The following is a 20,207-nucleotide window of genomic DNA, read 5'->3' as shown; positions in this document are numbered from 1 at the left end:
GTTAACTGATTTAATTTGAGTAGAAAAAGGAGTTAACTGATTTAACTCATTTTTGATAAATAGTGAACTGCAAATTTCACTTTTTGAACTGAAGAGAGATTTTGTTGAGATATTTAATTTAATAAAATGATATATGCTCTCATAATTACTTTTTCTATTTAATTAAATAATCTTTAATTAATTAGAGACAATTTTCATATTTAATTAAATAACTTCATTTAATTAATTAGGAATGGCTTCTCATTTAATTAAATAACTTTGTTTAATTAATTAGAAGTAAGAACTCTATTATATTAAATAATTTCGTTTAATTATTACAAAAAAAATTTCAAAACTAGTCAACTCAAGTCAACCTTGGTTAAATCTGGTCAACTTTTGGTCAAACTTAATTTTTGCATATGTTAATATGAGCAAATGTGAGTATGAATTCCAGCAACAATTCGATGCAAATTCTCATTCAACATTTGAAAATGAAGAGATGAGGGTCTCTTAAATAGACTTTCCATGAATTCATCAATTGTTGAGATCGATTTCAATCAACGGTCAAGATTAAAGGTGAAGTTCAGTCATAAAGGGAGATTTACAAATTAAAAGGAGTTAACAGATTCAATTTGAGTAAAATAAGGAGTTAACTGATTATATTTGAGTAGAGAAAGGAGTCAACTGATTTTTACTCATTTTTGATCAATAGTGAATTGGAAATTTCCCTTTTTCAACTGAAGAGAGATTTTATTGAGATATTTAATTTAATAAAATGAGATATGCTCTTATCATTACTTTTTTTATTTAACTAAATAATCTTTAATTAATTAGAGACACTTTTCTTATTTAATTAAATAACTTCATTTAATTAATTAAGAATGGCTTCTGATTTAATTAAATAACTTTGTTTAATTAATTAGAAGTGAGTGCTCCATTTAATTAAATATTTTCTTTTAATTATTTCAAAATTCTTTTCAAAACTAGTCAACTCAAGTCAACCGTGGTTAAATCTGGTCAACTTTTGGTCAAACATGATATTTGCGTATGCGAATATGAGGAAATTTGAGTATGAATTACAACAACAATTCGATACAAATTCTCGTTCAACCTTTCAAAACGAAGAGATCAGGGTCTCTTAAATATACTTTCATTGAATTCATCAATGGTTGAGATTGATTTCAATCAACGGTCAGGATTAAAGGTGAAGTTCAGTCATAAAGAGAGGTTTTCAAATTAAACGGAGTTAACAGATTTAATTTTAGTATAATAAGGAGTTGACTGATTCAATTTGAGTAGAAAAAGGAGTTAATTGATTTAACTCATTTTTGATCAATAGTGAACTCAAAATTTCCCATTTTGAACTGAATAGAGATTTTGCTGAGATATTTAATTTAAGAAAATGAGATATGCTGTCATAATTACTTTTTTTATTTAATTAAATAATTTTTAATTAATTAGAGATACTTTTCTTATTTAATTAAGTAACTTCATTTAATTAATTAGGAACGACTTCTCATTTAATTAAATATCTTTGTTTAATTAAGTAGAAGTAAGTACTCCATTTAATCAAATAATTTTATTTAATTATTTCAAAATTCATTTTGAAATTAGTCAACTCAAGTCAACCGTGGTTAAATTTGGTCATCTTTTGGTTAAACTTGATCTTTGCGTATGCGAATATGAGCAAATGTGAGTATGAATTCTAGCAACAATTCGATGCAAATTCTCATTCAACCTTTCAAAATGAAGAGATGAGGGTCTCTTAAATAGGCTTTCTTGGAATTCATCAACGGTTGAGATCGACTTCAATCAACGGTCAGGATTAAAGGTGAAGTTCGGTCGTAAAGGGAGATTTCCAAATTAAAGGGAGTTAATAAATTTAATTTAAGTAAAACAAGGAGTTAACTGATTCAATTTGAGTAGAAAAAGGTGTTAACTGATTTAACTCATTTTTGATCAATAGTGAACTTGAAATTTCCCTTTTTGAACTGAAAAGAGATTTTGTTGAGATATTTAATTTAATAAAATGAGATATACTCTCATAATTACTTTTTCTATTTAATTAAATAATCTTTAATTAATTAGAGACACTTTTCTTATTTAATTAAATAACTTCATTTAATTAATTAGGAATGGCTTCTCATTTAATTAAATAACTTTGTTTAATTAATTAGAAGTAAGTACTCCATTTAATTAAATAATATTGTTTAATTATTTCAAAAAAAAATTTAAAACTAGTCAACTCAAGTCAACCGTGGTGAAATCTGGTCAACTTTTGGTCAAACTTGATTTTTGCGAATGTGAATATGAGCAAATGTGAGTATGAAATCCAGCAACAATTCGATGCAAATTCTCATTCAACCTTTCAAAATGAAGAGATGAGGGTCTCTTAAATAGACTTTCCTGGAATTCATCAACGGTTGAGACCGATTTCAATCAACGGTCAAGATTAAAGGTGAAGCTCAATCATAGAGGGAGATTTTCAAATTAAAGGAATTCAATTTGAGTAGAAAAAGGAGTTAACTGATTCAATTTGAGTAGAAAAAGGAGTTAACTGATTTAACTCATTTTTGATCAACAGTGAACTGGAAACTTAATAAAATGAGATATGCTCTTATAATTACTTTTTCTATTTAATTAATTAGAGATACTTTTCTTATTTAATTAAATAAATTCAGTTGATTAGTTAGCAATGGCTTCTCATTTAATCAAATAACATTGTTTAATTAATTAGAAGTAAGTACTCCATTTAATTAAATAATTTCATTTAAATATTTCAAAATTCTTTTCGAAACTAGTGAACTCAAGTCAACCATGGTTAAATCTGGTCAACTATTGGTCAAACTTGATCTTTGTGTATGTGAATATAAGAGAATGTGAGTATGAATTTCAACAACAATTCGATGCAAATTCTCATTTAACTTTTCAAAATGAAGAGATGAGGGTCTCTTAAATAGACTTTCCGAGAATTCATCAACGATTCAGATCGAATTCAATCAATGGTCAGGTTTAAAGGTGAAGTTCAGTCATAAAAGGAGCATTCAAAATTAAAGAGCGTTAACAGATTTAATTTGAGTAAAACAAGGAGTTAACTGATTCAATTTGAGTAGAAAAACGAGTTAACTGATTTAACTCATTTTTTATCAATAGTGAACTGGAAATTTCCCTTTTTGAACTGAAGTGAGATTTTGTTGAGATATTTAATTTAATAAAATAAGATATGCTCTTATAATTACTTTTTCTATTTAATTAAATAATTTTTAATTAATTAGAGATGCTTTCTTATTTAATTAAATAACTGCACTTAATTAGTTAGGAATGACTTCTCATTTAATTAAATAACTTTAGTTAGTTAATTAGAAGTAAGTACTCCATTTAATTAAATAATTTCATTTCATTATTTAAAAATTATTTTTGAAACTAGGCAACTCAAGTCAATCGTTGTTAAATCTGGTCAACTTTTAGTCAAACTTGATCTTTGCGTATGTGAATATGAGCGAATGTGAGTATGAATTCCAACAACAATTCGATGTAAATTCTCATTCAACTTTTGAAAATGAAGAGATGAGGGTCTCTTAAATAGACTTTCCTGCAATTCATCAACGGTTGAGATCGATTTCAATCAGCGGTTAGGATTAAAGGTGAAGTTCAGTCATACAGGGAGATTTCCAAATTAAAGGGAGTTAACAGATTTAATTTGAGTAAAATAAAGAGTTAACTAATTCAATTTGAGTAGAAAAAAGAGTTAACTGATTTAACTCATTTTTCATCAATAGTGAACTGAAAATTTCCCTTTTTGAACTGAAGAGAGATTTTGTTGAGATATTTAATTTAATAAAATGAGATATGCTCTCATAATTACTTTTTCTATTTAATTAAAAAATCTTTAATTAATTAGAGACACTTTTCTTATTTAATTAAATAACTTCATTTAATCAATTAGGAATGACATCTCATTTAATTAAATAAATTTGTTTAATTAATTAGAAGTAAGTACTCCATTTAATTAAATAATTTCATTTAATTATTTCAAAATTCTTTTCGAAACTAGTCAACTCAAGTTAACTGTGGTTGAATCTGCTCAACTTTTGGTCAAAATTGATCTTTGCATATGTGAATATGAGCAAATGTTAGTATGAATTCAAGCAACAATTCGATACAGATTCTCATTCAACTTTTCAAAATGAAGAGATGAGGGTCTCTTAAATAGACTTTCCTGGAATTCATCAATGGTTGAGATCGATTTCAATCAACGGTCAGGATTAAAGGTGAAGTTCAGTCATAAAGGGAGATTTCCAAAATTAAAGGGAGTTAACAGATTTAATTTGAGTAAAATAAGGAGTTAACTAATTCAGTTTGAGTAGAAAAAGGAGTTACCTAATTTAACTCATTTTTTATCAATAGTGAACTGGAAATTTTTTTTTTTGAATTGGAGAGAGATTTTGTTCAGATAGTTAATTTAATAAAATGAGACATGCTCTCATAATTACTTTTTCTATTTAACTAAATAATCTTTAATTAATTAGAGACACTGTTCTTATTTAATTAAATAACTTCATTTAATTAATTAGGAATGGCTCCTCATTTAATTAAATAAATTTATTTAATTAATTAGAAGTAAGTACTCAATTTAACTAAATAATTTTGTTTAATTATTTCAAAATTCTTTTCGAAACTAGTCAACTCAAGTCAACCGTGGTTAAATCTGGTCAACTTTTGGTCAAACTTGATCTTTGCGTATGTGAATATGAGCAAATGTGAGTATGAATTGAAGCAACAATTCGATGCAAATTCTCATTCAACCTTTCAAAATGTAGAGATCAGGGTCTCTTAAATAGACTTTCGTAGAATTCATCAACGGTAGAGATCAATTTCAATCAACGGTCAGGATTAAAGGTCAAGATCAGTCATAAAGGGAGATTCCCAAATTAAAGGGAGTTAACAGATTTAATTTGAGTAAAATAAGGATTTAACTTATTCAATTTGAGTAGAAAAAGGAGTTAACTGATTTTTCTCATTTTTGATCAATAGTGAACTGAAAATTTCCTTTTTTGAACTGAAGAAAGATTTTCTTGAGATATTCAATTTAATAAAATGAGATATGCTCTCATAATTACTTTTTCTATTTAATTAAATAATCTTTAATTAATTAGAGAAACTTTTCTTATTTAATTAAATAACTTCATTTAATTAGTTAGGAATGGCTTCTCATTTATTTAAATAACTTTGTTTGATTAATTAGAAGTACTCCATTAAATTAAATAATTTCGTTTAATTATTTCAAAATTCTTTTCGAAACTAGTCAACTCAAGTCAATTGTGGTTAAATTTGGTCAACTTTTGGTCAAACTTAATCTTTGCGTATGTGAATATGAGCAAATGTGAGTATGAATTGCAACAACAATTTAATGCAAATTCTCATTCAACCTTTCAAAATGAGGAGATGAGGGTCTCTTAAATAGACTTTCTTGGAATTCATCAACGGTTGAGATCGATTTCAATCAACGGTCAGGATTGAAGGTGATGTTCAGTCATAAAGAGAGATTTCAAAATTAAAGAGAGTTAATAGATTTAATTTGAGTAAAATAAGGAGTTAACTAATTTGATTTGAGTAAAAAAAGGAGTTAACTCATTTAACTGATTTTTGATCAATAGTGAACTGGAAATTTCTCTTTTTGACCTGAAGAGAGATTTTTTTGAGATATTTAATTTAATAAAATGAGATATGCTCTCATAATTACTTTTTCTATTTAATTAAATAAATTTTAATTAATTAGAGACACTTTTCTTATTTAATTAAATAACTTCATTTAATTAATTAGGAGTGGCTTGTCATTTAATTAAATAACTTTGTTTAATTAATTAGAAGTAAGTACTCCATTTAATTAAATAATTTCGTTTAATTATTTCAAATTTTTTTTTGAAACTAGTCAACTCAAATCAACTGTGGTTAAATCTGATCAACTTTTGGTCAAATTTGATCTTTGTGTATGTGAATATGAGCAAATGTGAGTATGAATTCCAGCAACAATTTGATGCAAATTCTCATTCAACCTTTCAAAATGAAGAGATGAGGGTCTCTGAAATCTACTTTCCTAGAATTCATCAACGGTTGAGATTGATTTCAATCAACGATCAGGATTAAAAGAGAATTTTAGTCATAAAGGGAGATTTCCAAATTAAAGGGAGTTAACAGATTTAATTTGAGTAAAATAAGGAGTTAACTGATTCAATTTTAGTAGAAAAAGGAGTTAACTTATTTAACTTATTTTTGATCAATAGTGAACTGGAAATTTCCCTTTTTGAACTAAAGAGAGATTTTGTTGAGATATTTAATTTAATAAAATGAGATATACTCTCATAATTACTTTTTCTATTTAATTAAATAATCTTTAATTAATTAGAGACACTTTTCTTATTTAATTATTTCATGCCCTAAATTTACCCTAAATGTACGTTAAGCACAATTTTTTTTTAAATTATTATTATTATTATTCTTAATGAATTAATTTTATAAGCCTAAATCACCTCCAAAAGACATATGTGTGTTACAACTATATCATCACTGAGTTGGACATGCCTCTGACATCTACTGACCCAGGGTTTGGAAAGAGAATACTCATACCTACTACTTCAATCTGTACTCCACATTTCAATGTCATCTTTACTAATTTGTCATATGAGTTAACATTTCTTCAATGCATGTAACCCTCGATTAACCATCCATTAGAACTTTCATCAACTTTGATTCCAACTATGCTACTCTAGGCAATCGATTCATATAACAATATATACATAATTAAAACTTATTTAAAATGTTCCCAAAATCAATGGTTGTATATTTTTATTTTTTTCATATCCCAACTTACATCTTTCATTCACATAGTTATTAAGATTGAATTATCTATTTATTATTCATACTATATCTCTAATCCAAGCGACATCACATTTTAATATTAGGGTCAATACCTACTACAATTGACATTGTAGTGAAAAGAATGATCAATTCATTTATATAAACATATATCATAAAAGAATGATTTTAAAAGATAATCTATCCCTACTAAAACTAAGGTAACAAAATGAATGCATATGAACATATTAACTATCCATCTATCTAAAATACCTTATTAGTCATAGTCCATTAACTTGACCCCACTCACATTTCTTTTAAGAAGATGAAATACTTTTTCTCTAGCAAAGTTCCAAATCACCCTACTACCCACGTGCTACTACCCCATAATCTTCTTCACTTACCCATAGACCAAGAAAATTCCTTGGGTTTCTCTCCATGGTGAACTCACTTACCAAATTTTTGGCCAAGACAAGCATAGGCACCTTTTCCATGAGTCAAATCCTATTAATTTTGAGCTAGAATATATGCATTTCGAATTCCCATGTTAAATCAACTTGCTACTTGGTCCCATATTGTTGGCAGTGTGGAGTTTATCCTAGTCTTAATTAGGTGGGTGAAGAAAGACATATAAAATGCCATAACTTCTTCCAAGGCAAATCAAGGCATCAAGGACAAAATGGAAGCCATTCCCTCTTGTCAGAATTATGTCATAAACTTGCACGGTATTCCAATATAATATTTGAAGGCACAAAGTGCCTAGGGAATAGGTGGATGAAATAAGTCTTGGTCATGTGAGAGAAATTAAATACCTTGGTCTCCATAGCATATTAAATTGTTTTCTCATTCACCAACCCATGCTAGCCTAGGGTAGATAATATAGTAGGTTGTTTGTCACGCTATGTCTTGTTTAAATAATTACTTGGTGCTAGTTTAGGTTTGTTTAACATGAGCATTGTATATTTTTTTTTTAAAAAAGTTTCATTTGATTTGATAGGGTGTTGACTCGAGTTATATATCTCATATGAGGTCCCTTCTAGTTCAATTAATATGATGGTTAGTTTATTATGTTAAAATATGCTTTATAGGTTATAGGGTCCTAGGAGTCTAAGGAATACTCTTGAATATTTTAATGTCTATATTAAGAGAAGAGACTTATTTTACTTTCTCATACATTTTCCAGAGGATAAAATGTGCACCTACAGCAAGCTTATGTCTTAAGTCTTGTATATTTTATATCATCACTTGATTTTCTTCTTCTGTAATCTAGGATATTCAAGGTAAGTTATTGCAAGGATAATTAGGAGATAATTATAAACTAAGTATAGTTTTAAAATTGTGATTCATTTAGCATTCAAAACATTAACTTAATCCAATAACTCAACATTTCATGACAAGACTTTATATGAAGTTATCTAGATTATCCCTATCTATGAATTATGAAATTTAGAAACCATTTTCTCAACATTATCTTCTTATGCAGATCTAGATTTGAATGTACATTCACAATTGGTAAACAATGGAACTAAGATGATAATAGCAATCCACCAGGATAATCCTTCCTATGAATATTATCTCTTCTATGATATCAAATTTCTTTTGCATTCCACTCAAGAGCATCAAGTAATTTGGATCTCTGATTGGTGTTACCATCCAATAAAACAACAATATTATTAAAATGAATTATCTTTAGTTATACCCTCATGATACACAAAAAGGTGGTGAAGTCAACATATCATAATATGCACAATGGAAAATACTTTTACTTCACATGAGCACTCACAACCTTTCCATTGACAATCAAACCAAGACAATAGCTTGCTCTTACAATACATTTAGGCTCACATAACAAAATGGAGTTTTTCTCTCTATCTCATCTCAATGCAATATTGTCTTCTCCTCCTATGCACATGGAAGATAACAAGGACTCCAAGTTTCCAAGATTTTTCTCTAAGAACTTGCAAATGCATCACAACAAAACAACAAGGACCATGGGTGCTTTCCACCCAACCATAGGCCTCAAAGAGACCACCCCCGTGCTAGGGGAACAAGGCTAAAAAAAATCCACATACACACTTGTAAGAAATGTATTCACCACATAACAAAATTGCAACAAATCCCATCCCAAGGATATTTCACAAAGACTCACCATTTGAACCTTGAACATAGGGTGAAGGTGGAAATACAAGGAGGTTTACCATTTCATATCATATTTGCCATAAAACTCATGCCCTTTCGGGGCTAAATCAACAAAATACAAGGCCCTTTCGGGGCTTCATAATATCATACCCTTTTGGGGCTTCATAAACATCTTCCACCACACACACTACCGACACAACATCCTCCATCACACACAACCAATAGCTTTAGCTTACTACAAATCCATACTTCAGTTACTTCCTTCGTCATCATTTTTTTTTTCTTATCCTCCCCCAAGGCAAAATATGAATATGACAATGGCATACAATGGAGCCCATACTCCAAGGTCCTCAACTATGCAATCCAACTACTGCCCGTTCACCCTGGACTTCTCTTCCCTTCCCACAAGGGTGAGTGTAAGTCCCACACCCATAAGAACACTCAAGCACAACAAGAAAACAAAACCAAGTAGCAATAAAACAACAGATTTTCAAGAGCACATCACATTATCACAACACAATATCAACACCCATAATGCAACAAGGAAATAGAGGAAATCCAAACTTCATACTCATAATACTTCACACAATACAACAAGATGCTCAATGGTGTCACACTAATCTACATGGAATAAACACCATTCAAACAATCACATGAATGCTACTCCACAATGCAATGCAATGCATACTCCATTGATAAACTCCACACTTGCAGATTGGCTTAACCATGCTAAAAGAAAGAGAAAGGAAAGGAAGCAAGCTTGAGATACCAACCTTGGTCCAAGCTAGGGTAAGGATAGTTGCAGTAGAGCTCCCCTTCTCTCCCTCCAAAACCTAACTGTCTCTAAAATTAGAGAGTGGCCAAGTGGTTTCTCATTTAGCCATACCTCTATATATACATCCTTCTCATTTTCGGATTCCATAAAGAATGTCATTTTTATGGGGTCTCCTAGGTCCACTAGACACCCTAGAGGTCATTAATAGCTCCCTAGCCTATAGTACTAACATGGGTGGGGTTAATTTTAGTCCCAACTTACCTTAAAGTTACTTTATGACCCTCCCAAAGCTAGGTGATTCAAATTTCAAATTCCCCAAGGTGATGACCTTGTCCTTTTACTAACTAAGGCAATAATCAAATTCCTCAATTCAGCCATTTATCACGGAATAAGGTGGCCACATGATCCATTGACAAATAACATGTCATATAACATAACAAGCACAAGTGTCAAGTGACACACACAAAATATCACATTATATTTAAAAAAATGACTGGTTTTACAATAATACATGAACTAGGCTACTACGCACATATACGAAATAAAATACATTACAATTAGGTTTGAATCTTTTTCACTTATTCAACCTTGGTTATGTCATGTTTGTAGTAGTTTGAGCCTTAATTCCCCTTTAACCCATGGTCAAATTCCTGCACACTAAACTCGAGCGTCAGTAGTCCAAGAAAATCATATAAGCATATGTAAAATAAATCATTATCTCATTCAACATTAGACTTGCATATATTTCATCATCTCAAATTAACTTTCCCTTTCTTAATCATTTCAAATATAACCTTCAAAATATTAAAATATCAAAACTTACATATCACATTCGACATTTGAGTTCCATACTTCATTCCTTATAATTACATAACTTCTTCTAACAATTTCCATGTAAAATGTTCAAAATACTATAAAACTAAACTTTACTTATCAACATAACATGGTCAATTTAATATTCTGAATAACTTCATATTCTATGAGAAGATGCTGAATCCATAACTATTGAATCCCTAGGTATGCGGGTTAGGTCTCAATGCATAAATTTTTTTATCTTTTAACTCTAACTTCCACTTCAACATTACCTTCTTATATTACAAGCATTTCTACCATTCAATTTATATTAAAGAAATGTCAATAGCTTACAACATGAAATAGAATCATTAAATACATCAATTAGGTCATAATATGCAGACGTAATTGTGGATCATCAAAATGCAAATATTAAAATGACATAACCCTACAGTCTTAAAAGTGCATCAAACATAATTAATTAAAATCACCGTAATGCAATTATCTCATTGGTACTATGACGAATAGGGTGAGGCCTCACAAATTAACTAACTTCATTTAATTAATTAGGAATGGCTTCTCGTTTAATTAAATAGCTTTATTTAATTAATTAGAAGTACTCCATTTAATTAAATAATTTTGTTTAATTATTTCAAAATTCTTTTCAAAACTAGTGAACTCAAGTCAACTATGGTTAAATATGGTCAACTTTTGGTCAAACTTGATCTTTACGTATGTAAATCTGAGCAAATGTGACTATGAATTCCAGCAACAATTCGATGCAAATTCTTATTCAACCTTTCAAAATGAATAGATGAGGGTCTCTTAAATAGACTTTCCTAGAATTCATCAACGGTTGTGATCGATTTCAATCAACGGTCAGGATTAAAGGTGAAGTTCAGTCATAAAGGGAGATTTCCAAATTAAAGGGAGTTAACAGATTTAATTTGAGTAAAATAAGGAGTTGACTGATTCAATTTGAGTAGAAAATGGAGTTAACTCATTTAACTCATTTTTGATCAATAGTGAATTGAAAATTTCCCTTTTTGAACTAAAGAGAGATTTTGTTGAGATATTTAATTTAATAAAATAAGATATGCTCTCATAATAACTTTTTCTATTTACTTAAATAATCTTTAATTAATTAGAGACACTTTTCTTATTTAATTAAATAACTTCATTTAATTAATTAGGAATGGCTTCTCATTTAATTAAATAACTTTGTTTAATTAATTAGAAGTAAGTACTCCATTTAATTAAATAATTTTGTTTAATTATTTCAAAACGCTTTTCGAAACTAGTCAACTCAAGCCAACCGTGGTTAAACCTGGTCAACTTTTGGTCAAACTTGATCTTTGCGTATGTGAATATGAGCAAATGTGAGTATGAATTCCAGCAACAATTCGATGCAAATTTTCATTCAACTTTTCAAAATGAAGAGATGAGGATCTCTCAAATAGACTTTCCTGGAATTCATCAACAGTTGAGATCGATTTCAATCAACGGTCAGGATTAAAGGTGAAGTTCAGTCATAAAGGGAGATTTCCAAATTAAAGGGAGTTAACAGATTTAATTTGAGTAAAATAAGTAGTTAACTGATTCAATTTGAGTAGAAAAAGGAGTTAACTGATTTAACTCATTTTTGATCAATAGTGAACTGGAAATTTCCCTTTTTGAACTGAAGAGATATTTTTTTGAGATATTTAATTGAATAAAATGAGATATGCTCTGATAATTACTTTTTCAATTTAATTAAATAATCTTTAATTAATTAGAGATACTTTTCTTATTTAATTAAATAAATTCATTTAATTAATTAGGAATGGCTTCTCATTTAATTAAATAACTTTGTTTAATTAATTAGAAGTAAGTACTCCATTTAATTAAATAATTTTGTTTAATTATTTCAAAATTCTTTTCGAAACTAGTCAACTCAAGTCAACTATGGTTCAATCTCGTCATCTTTTGGTCAAACTTGAACTTTTCGTATGTGAATATGAGAAAATGTGAGTATGAATTCCAGCAAAAATTTGATGCAAATTCTCATTCAACCTTTCAAAGTGAAGAGATGAGGGTCTCTTAAATAGACTTTCCTGGAATTCATCAACGGTTGAGATCGATTTCAATCAACGGTCAGGATTAAAGGTGAAGTTCAGTCATAAAGGGAGATTTTCAAATTAAAGGGAGTTAACAGATTTAATTTGAGTAAAATAAGGAGTTAACTGATTCAATTTGAGTAGAAAAAGGAGTTGACTGATTTAACTCATTTTTGATCAATAGTGAACTGGAAATTTCCTTTTTTGAACTGAAGAGCGATTTTGTTGAGATATTTAATTTAATAAAATGAGATATGCTCTCATAATTACTTTTTCTATTTAATTAAACAATCTTTAATTAATTAGAGACACTTTTCTTATTTAATTAAATAACTTCATTTAATCAATTAGGAATGACATCTCATTTAATTAAATAACTTTGTTTAATTAATTAGAAGTAAGTATTCCATTTAATTAAATAATTTCGTTTAATTATTTCAAAATTCTTTTCAAAACTAGTCAACTCAAGTTAATTGTGGTTGAATCTGCTCAACTTTTGGTCAAAATTGATCTTTGCGTATGTGAATATGAGCAAATGTTAGTATGAATTCAAGCAACAATTCGATGCAAATTCTCATTCAACCTTTCAAAATGAAGAGATGAGGGTCTCTTAAATAGACTTTCCTGGAATTCATCAATGGTTGAGATTGATTTCAATCAACGGTCATGATTAAAGGTGAAGTTCAGTCATAAAGGGAGATTTTCAAATTAAAAGGGAGTTAATAGATTTAATTTGAGTAAAATAAGGATTTAACTTATTCAATTTGAGTAGAAAAAGGAGTTAACTGATTTTTCTCATTTTTGATCAATAGTGAACTGAAAATTTCCTTTTTTGAACTGAAGAGAGATTTTCTTGAGATATTCAATTTAATAAAATGAGATATGCTCTCATAATTATTTTTTCTATTTAATTAAATAATCTTTAATTAATTAGAGACACTTTTCTTATTTAATTAAATAACTTCATTTAATTAGTTAGGAATGGCTTCTCATTTAATTAAATAACTTTGGTTGATTAATTAGAAGTACTCCATTAAATTAAATAATTTCGTTTAATTATTTCAAAATTCTTTTCAAAACTAGTCAACTCAAGTCAATTGTGGTTAAATTTGGTCAACTTTTGGTCAAACTTAATCTTTGCATATGTGAATATGAGCAAATGTGAGTATGAATTCCAACAACAATTCGATGCAAATTCTCATTGAACCTTTCAAAATGAAGAGATGAGGGTCTCTTAAATAGACTTTTCTGGAATTCATCAACGGTTGAGATCGATTTCAATCAATGGTCAGGATTAAAGGTGAAGTTCAGTCATAAAGGGAAATTTCCAAATTAAAGGGAGTTAACAGATTTAATTTGAGTAAAATAAGGAGTTAACTAATTCAATTTGAGTAGAAAAAAGGAGTTAACTGATTTAACTCATTTTTTATCAATAGTGAACTGAAAATTTCTTTTTCTGAACTGAAGAGAGATTTTGTTGATATATATAATTTAATAAAATGAGATATACTCTCATAATTACTTTTTCTATTTAATTAAACAATCTTTAATTAATTAGAGATACTTTTCTTACTTAATTAAATAACTTCATTTAATTAATTAGGAATGGGTTCTCATTTAATCAAATAACTTTGTTTAATTAATTAGAAGTAAGTACTCCATTTAATTAAATAATTTTGTTTAATTATTTCAAAATTCTTTTCGAAACTAGTCAGCTCAAGTCAATCGTGGTTAAATTTGGTCAACTTTTGGTCAAACTTGATGTTTGTGTATGTGAATATGAGCAAATGTGAGTATGAATTCCAGCAACAATTCAATCAAAATTCTCATTCAACCTTTCAAAATGAATAGATGAGGGTCTCTTAAATAGACTTTCTTGGTATTCATCAATGGTTGACATCGATTTCAATCAACGGTCAGGATTAAAAGTGAAGTTCAGTCATAAAGGGAGATTTTCAAATTAAAGGGAGTTAACAGATTTAATTTCAGTAAAATAAGGAGTTAACTGATTCGATTTGAGTAGAAAAAGGAGTTAATTGATTTAACTCATTTTTTATCAATAGTGAACTAGAAATTTCCCTTTTTGAACTGAAGAGACATTTTGTTGAGATATTTAATTTAATAAAATGAGATATGCTCTCATAATTATTTTTTCTATTTAATTAAACAATCTTTAATTAATTAGAGACACTTTTCTTATTTAATTAAATAACTTTATTTAATTAATTAGGAATGGTTTCTCATTTAATTAAATAAATTTACTTAATTAATTAGAAGTAAGTACTCCATTTAATTAAATAATTTCGTTTAATTATTTCAAAATTCTTTTCGAAACTAGTTAGCTGAAGTCAACCGTGGTTAAATCTAGTCAACTTTTGGTCAAACTTGATCTTTGCGTATGTGAATATAAGCAAATGTGAGTAACAATTCCAGCAACAATTTGATGCAAATTCTCATTCAACCTTTCAAAATGAAGAGATGAGGGCCTCTTAAAAAGAATTTCCTGGAATTCATGAACGGTTGAGATCGATTTCAATCAACGGTCAGGATTAAAGGTGAAGTTCAGTCATAAAGGGAGATTTCAAAATTAAAGATAGTTAACATATTTAATTTGAGTAAAATAAGGAGTTAACTGATTCAATTTGAGAAGAAAAAAGAGTTAACTGATTTAACTCATTTCTGATCAATAGTGAACTGGAAATTTCCCTTTTTGAACTGAAGAGAGATTTTGTTGAGATATTTAATTTAATAAAATGAGATATGCTCTCATAATTACTTTTTCTATTTAATTAAATAATCTTTAATTAATTAAAGACACTTTTCTTATTTAATTAAATAACTTTATTTAATTAATTAGGAAAGGCTTCTCATTTAATTAAATAACTTTGTTTAATTAAGTAGAAGTAAGTACTCCATTTAATTAAATAATTTCGTTTAATTATTTTAAAATTCTTTTCAAAACTAGTTAGCTCAAGTCAACCATGGTTAAATTTGGTCAACTTTTTGTCAAACTTGATCTTTGCAGATGTGAATATGAGCAAATGTGAGTATGAATTCTAGCAATAATTCGATACCAATACTCATTCAACCTTTCAAAATGAAGAGATGAGGGTTTGTTAAATAGACATTCCGTGAATTCATCAACGATTGAGATCGATTTCAATGAACGGCCAGGATTAAAGTTGTAGTTCAGTCATAAAGGGAGATTTCCAAATTAAAGGGAGTTAAAAAACTTAATTTGAGTAAAACAAGGAGTTAGCTGATTCAAGTTGAGTAGAAAAAGGAGGTAGCTGATTTAACTCATTTTTGATCAATAGTGAACTAGAAATTTTGCATTTTGAACTGAAGAGAGATTTTGTTGAGATATTTAATTTAATAAAATGAGAAATGCTCTCATAATTACTTTTTCAATTTAATTAAATAATCTTTAATTAATTAGAGACAGTTTTGTTATTTAATTAAATAACTTCATTTAATTAATTAGGAATGGATTCTCATTTAATTAAATAACTTTGTTTAATTAATTAGAAGTAAGCACTCCATTTAATTAAATTATTTATTTTAATTATTAAAAAAAAATTTTGAAACGAGTCAGCTCAAGTCAACCATGGTTAAGTCTGGTCAACTTTTGGTCAAAATTGATCTTTGCGTATGTGAATATTAGCAAATGTGAGTATGAATTCCAGCAACAATTCAATGCATATTCTCATTCAACCTTTCAAAATGAAGACATGAGGGTCTCTTAAATAGAATTTCCTGGAATTCATCTACGGTAGAGATCGATTTCAATCAACGGTCAGAATTAAAGGTGAAGTTCAGTCATAAAGGGAAATTTCCAAATTAAAGGAAGTTAACAGATTTAATTTGAGTAAAATAAGGAGTTAACATATTAAATTTTAGTAGAAAAAAGAGTTAACTGATTTAACTCATTTTTGATCAATAGTGAACTGGAAATTTCCCTTTTTGAACTAAAGAGAGATTTTGTTGAGATATTTAATTTAATAAAATGAGATATGCTCTCATAATTACTTTTTCTATTTAATTAAATAATCTTTAATTAATTACAGACACTTTTCTTATTTAATTAAATAACTTCATTTAATTAATTAGCAATGGCTTCTCATTTAATTAACCAACTTTGTTTAATTAATTAGAAGTAAGTACTCCATTTAGTTAAATAATTTTGTTTAATTATTTCAAAATTCTTTTCGAAACTAGTGAGCTCAAGTCAACCGTAGTTAAATCTGGTCAACTTTGGGTCAAACTTGATGTTTGCGTATGTGAATATGAGCAAATGTGAGTATGAATTCCAACAACAATTCGACGCAAATTATCATTCAACCTTTCAAAATGAAGAGATGAGGGTTTCTTAAATAGACTTTCCTGGAATTCATCAACGGTTGAGATCGATTTCAATCAACGATCATGATTAAAGGTGAAGTTTAGTCATAAAGGGAGATTTCCAAATTAAAGGGAGTTAACGGATTTAATTTGAGTAAAATAAGGAGTTAACTTATTCAATTTGAGTAAAAAAAGGAGTTAACTGATTTAACTCATTTTTCATCAATAGTGAACTGAAAATTTCCCTTTTTGAACTGAAGAGAGATTTTGTTGAGATATTTAATTTAATAAAATGAGATATGCTCTCATAATTACTTTTTCTATTTAATTAAATAATCTTTAATTAATTTGAGACACTTTTCTTATTTAAGTAAATAACTTCATTTAATTAATTAAGAATGGCTTCTCATTTAATTAAATAACTTTGTTTAATTAATTAGAAGTAAGTACTCCATTTAATTAAATAATTTTGTTTAATTATTCCAAAAAAAAATTCGAAATTGGTCAACTCAAGTCAACCGTGGTTAAATGTGGTCAACTTTTTTTCAAACTTGATCTTTGCGTATGTGAATATGAGTAAATGTCACTATGAATTTCAGCAACAATTCGATGCAAATTCTCATTCAACCTTTCAAAATGAAGACATAAGTGTCTCTTAAATAGACTTTCCTGGAATTCATCAATGGTTGAGATCGATTTCAATCAACGGTCAGGATTAAAGGTGAAGTTTAGTCATAAAGGGAGATTTCCAAATTAAAGGGAGTTAACAGATTTAATATGAGTAAAATAATGAGTTAACTGATTCAATTTGAGTAAAAAAATGAGTTAACTGATTTAACTCATTTTTTATTAATAGTGAACTGAAAATTTCCCTTTTTTGAGCTGAAGAGAGATTTTGTTGAGATATTTAATTTAATAAAATGAGACATGCTCTCATAATTACTTTTTGTATTTAATTAAATAATCTTTAATTAATTAAAGACACTTTTCTTATTTAATTAAATAACTTCATTTAATTAATTAGTAATGGCTTCTCATTTAATTAAATAACTTTGTTTAATTCATTAGAAGTAAGTACTCCATTTAATTAAATAATTTCATTTAATTATCTCAAAATTCTTTTCGAGACTAGTCAACTCAAGTCAACCGTGGTTAAATCTGGTCAACTTTTTGTCAACTTTATCTTTGCGTATGTGAATATGAGCAAATGTCAGTATGACTTCCAGCAACAATTTGATGCAAATTCTCATTCAACCTTTCAAAATGAAGAGATGAGGGTCTCTTAAATAGACTTTCCTAGAATTCATCAACGTTTTAGATCGATTTCAATCAACGGTCAGGATTAAAGGTGATGTTCCGTCATAAATGGAGATTTCCAAATTAAAGGGAGTTAATAGATTTAATTTGAGTAAAATAAGGAGTTAACTGATTCAATTTGAGTAGAAAAAGGAGTTAACTTATTTAACTCATTTTTTTATCAATATTGAACTTAAAATTTTCCTTTTTGAACTGAAGAGAGATTTTGTTGAGATATTTAATTTAATAAAATAAGATATGCTCTCATAATTACTTTTTCTATTTAATTAAATAATCTTTAATTAATTAGAGACACTTTTCTTATTTAATTAAATAACTTCATTTAATTAATTAGGAATGGCTTCTTATTTAATTAAATAACTTTGTTTAATTAATTATAAGTAAGTACTCCATTTAATTAAATAATTTCATTTAAATATCAAAATTCTTTTCGAAACTAGTCAACTCAAGTCAATCGTGGTTAAATTTGGTCAACTCTTGGTCAAACTTGATCTTTACGTATGTGAATATGAGCAAATGTGAGTATGAATTTCAACAACAATTCGATGAAAATTCTCATTCAATCTTTCAAAATGAAGAGATGAGAGTCTCTTAAATAGACTTTTCTGAAATTCATCAACGGTTGAGATCGATTTCAATCAACGGTTAGGATTAAAGTTTAAGTTCAGTCATAAAGGGAGATTTCCAAATTAAAGGGAGTTAACAAATTTAATTTGAGTAAAATAAGGAGTTAATTGATTCAATTTGAGTAGAAAAAGGAGTTAACTAATTTAACTCATTTATTATCAATAGTGAACTGGAAATTTCCCTTTTCGAACTGAAGAGAGATTTTTCTTAGATATTTAATTTAATAAAATGAGATATGCTCTCATAATTACTTTTTCCATTTAATTAAATAATCTTTAATTAATTAGAGACACTTTTCTTATTTAATTAAATAACTTCATTTAATTAATTAGGAATGGCTTCTCATTTAATTAAATAACTTTGTTTAATTAATTAGAAGTAAGTACTCCATTTAATTAAATAATTTCGTTTAATTATTTCAAAAAAAATTTCAAAGCTAATTAACTCATGTCAACTGTGGTTAAATCTGATCAACTTTTGGTCAAACTTGATATTTGCGTATGTGAATATGAGCAAATGTGAGTATGAATTCCAACAACAATTTGATGCAAATTCTTATTCAACTTTTCAAAATGAAGAGATGAGAGTCTCTTAAATAGACTTTTCTGGAATTCATCAACGGTTGAGATCAATTTCAATCAATAGTCAAGATTAAAGATGAAGTTCAGTCATAAAGGAAGATTTCCAAATTAAAGGGAGTTAACATATTTAATTTGAGTAAAATAAGGAGTTAACTGATTCAATTTGAGTAGGAAAAGGAGTTAACTGATTTAACTCATTTTTGATTAATAGTGAACTAGTAATTTCCTTTTTTGAAGTGAAGAGAGATTTGGTTGAGATATTTAATTTAATAAAATGAGATATGCTCTCATAATTATTATTTTTATTTAAATAAATAATCTTTAATTAATTAAAGACACTTTTCTTATTTAATTAAATAACTTCATTTAATTAATTAGGAATGACTTCTCAATTAATTAAATAACTTTGTTTAATTAATTAGAAGTAAGTACTCCATTTAATTATATAATTTTGTTTATTATTTTAATTTTTTTTTGAAACTAGTCAACTCAAGTCAACCGTGGTTAAATTTGGTCAACTTTTGGTCAAACTTGATCTTTGCGTATGTGAGTATGAGCAAATATGAGTATGAATTCCAGCAACAATTCGATGCAAATTCTCATTCAACCTTTCAAAAATGAAGAGATGAGGGTCTCTTAAATAGACTTTTCTGGATTTCATCAACGTTTGAGATCGATTTCAATCAACAGTCAAGATTAAAGGTG

This window comes from Cupressus sempervirens, chromosome 6 (assembly GCF_028749045.1).
Source record: "Cupressus sempervirens isolate cs-2001-9-10 chromosome 6, ASM2874904v1, whole genome shotgun sequence".
Lineage (NCBI taxonomy): Eukaryota > Viridiplantae > Streptophyta > Pinopsida > Cupressales > Cupressaceae > Cupressus > Cupressus sempervirens.
Note: the sequence above shows the minus strand (reverse complement) of the source record.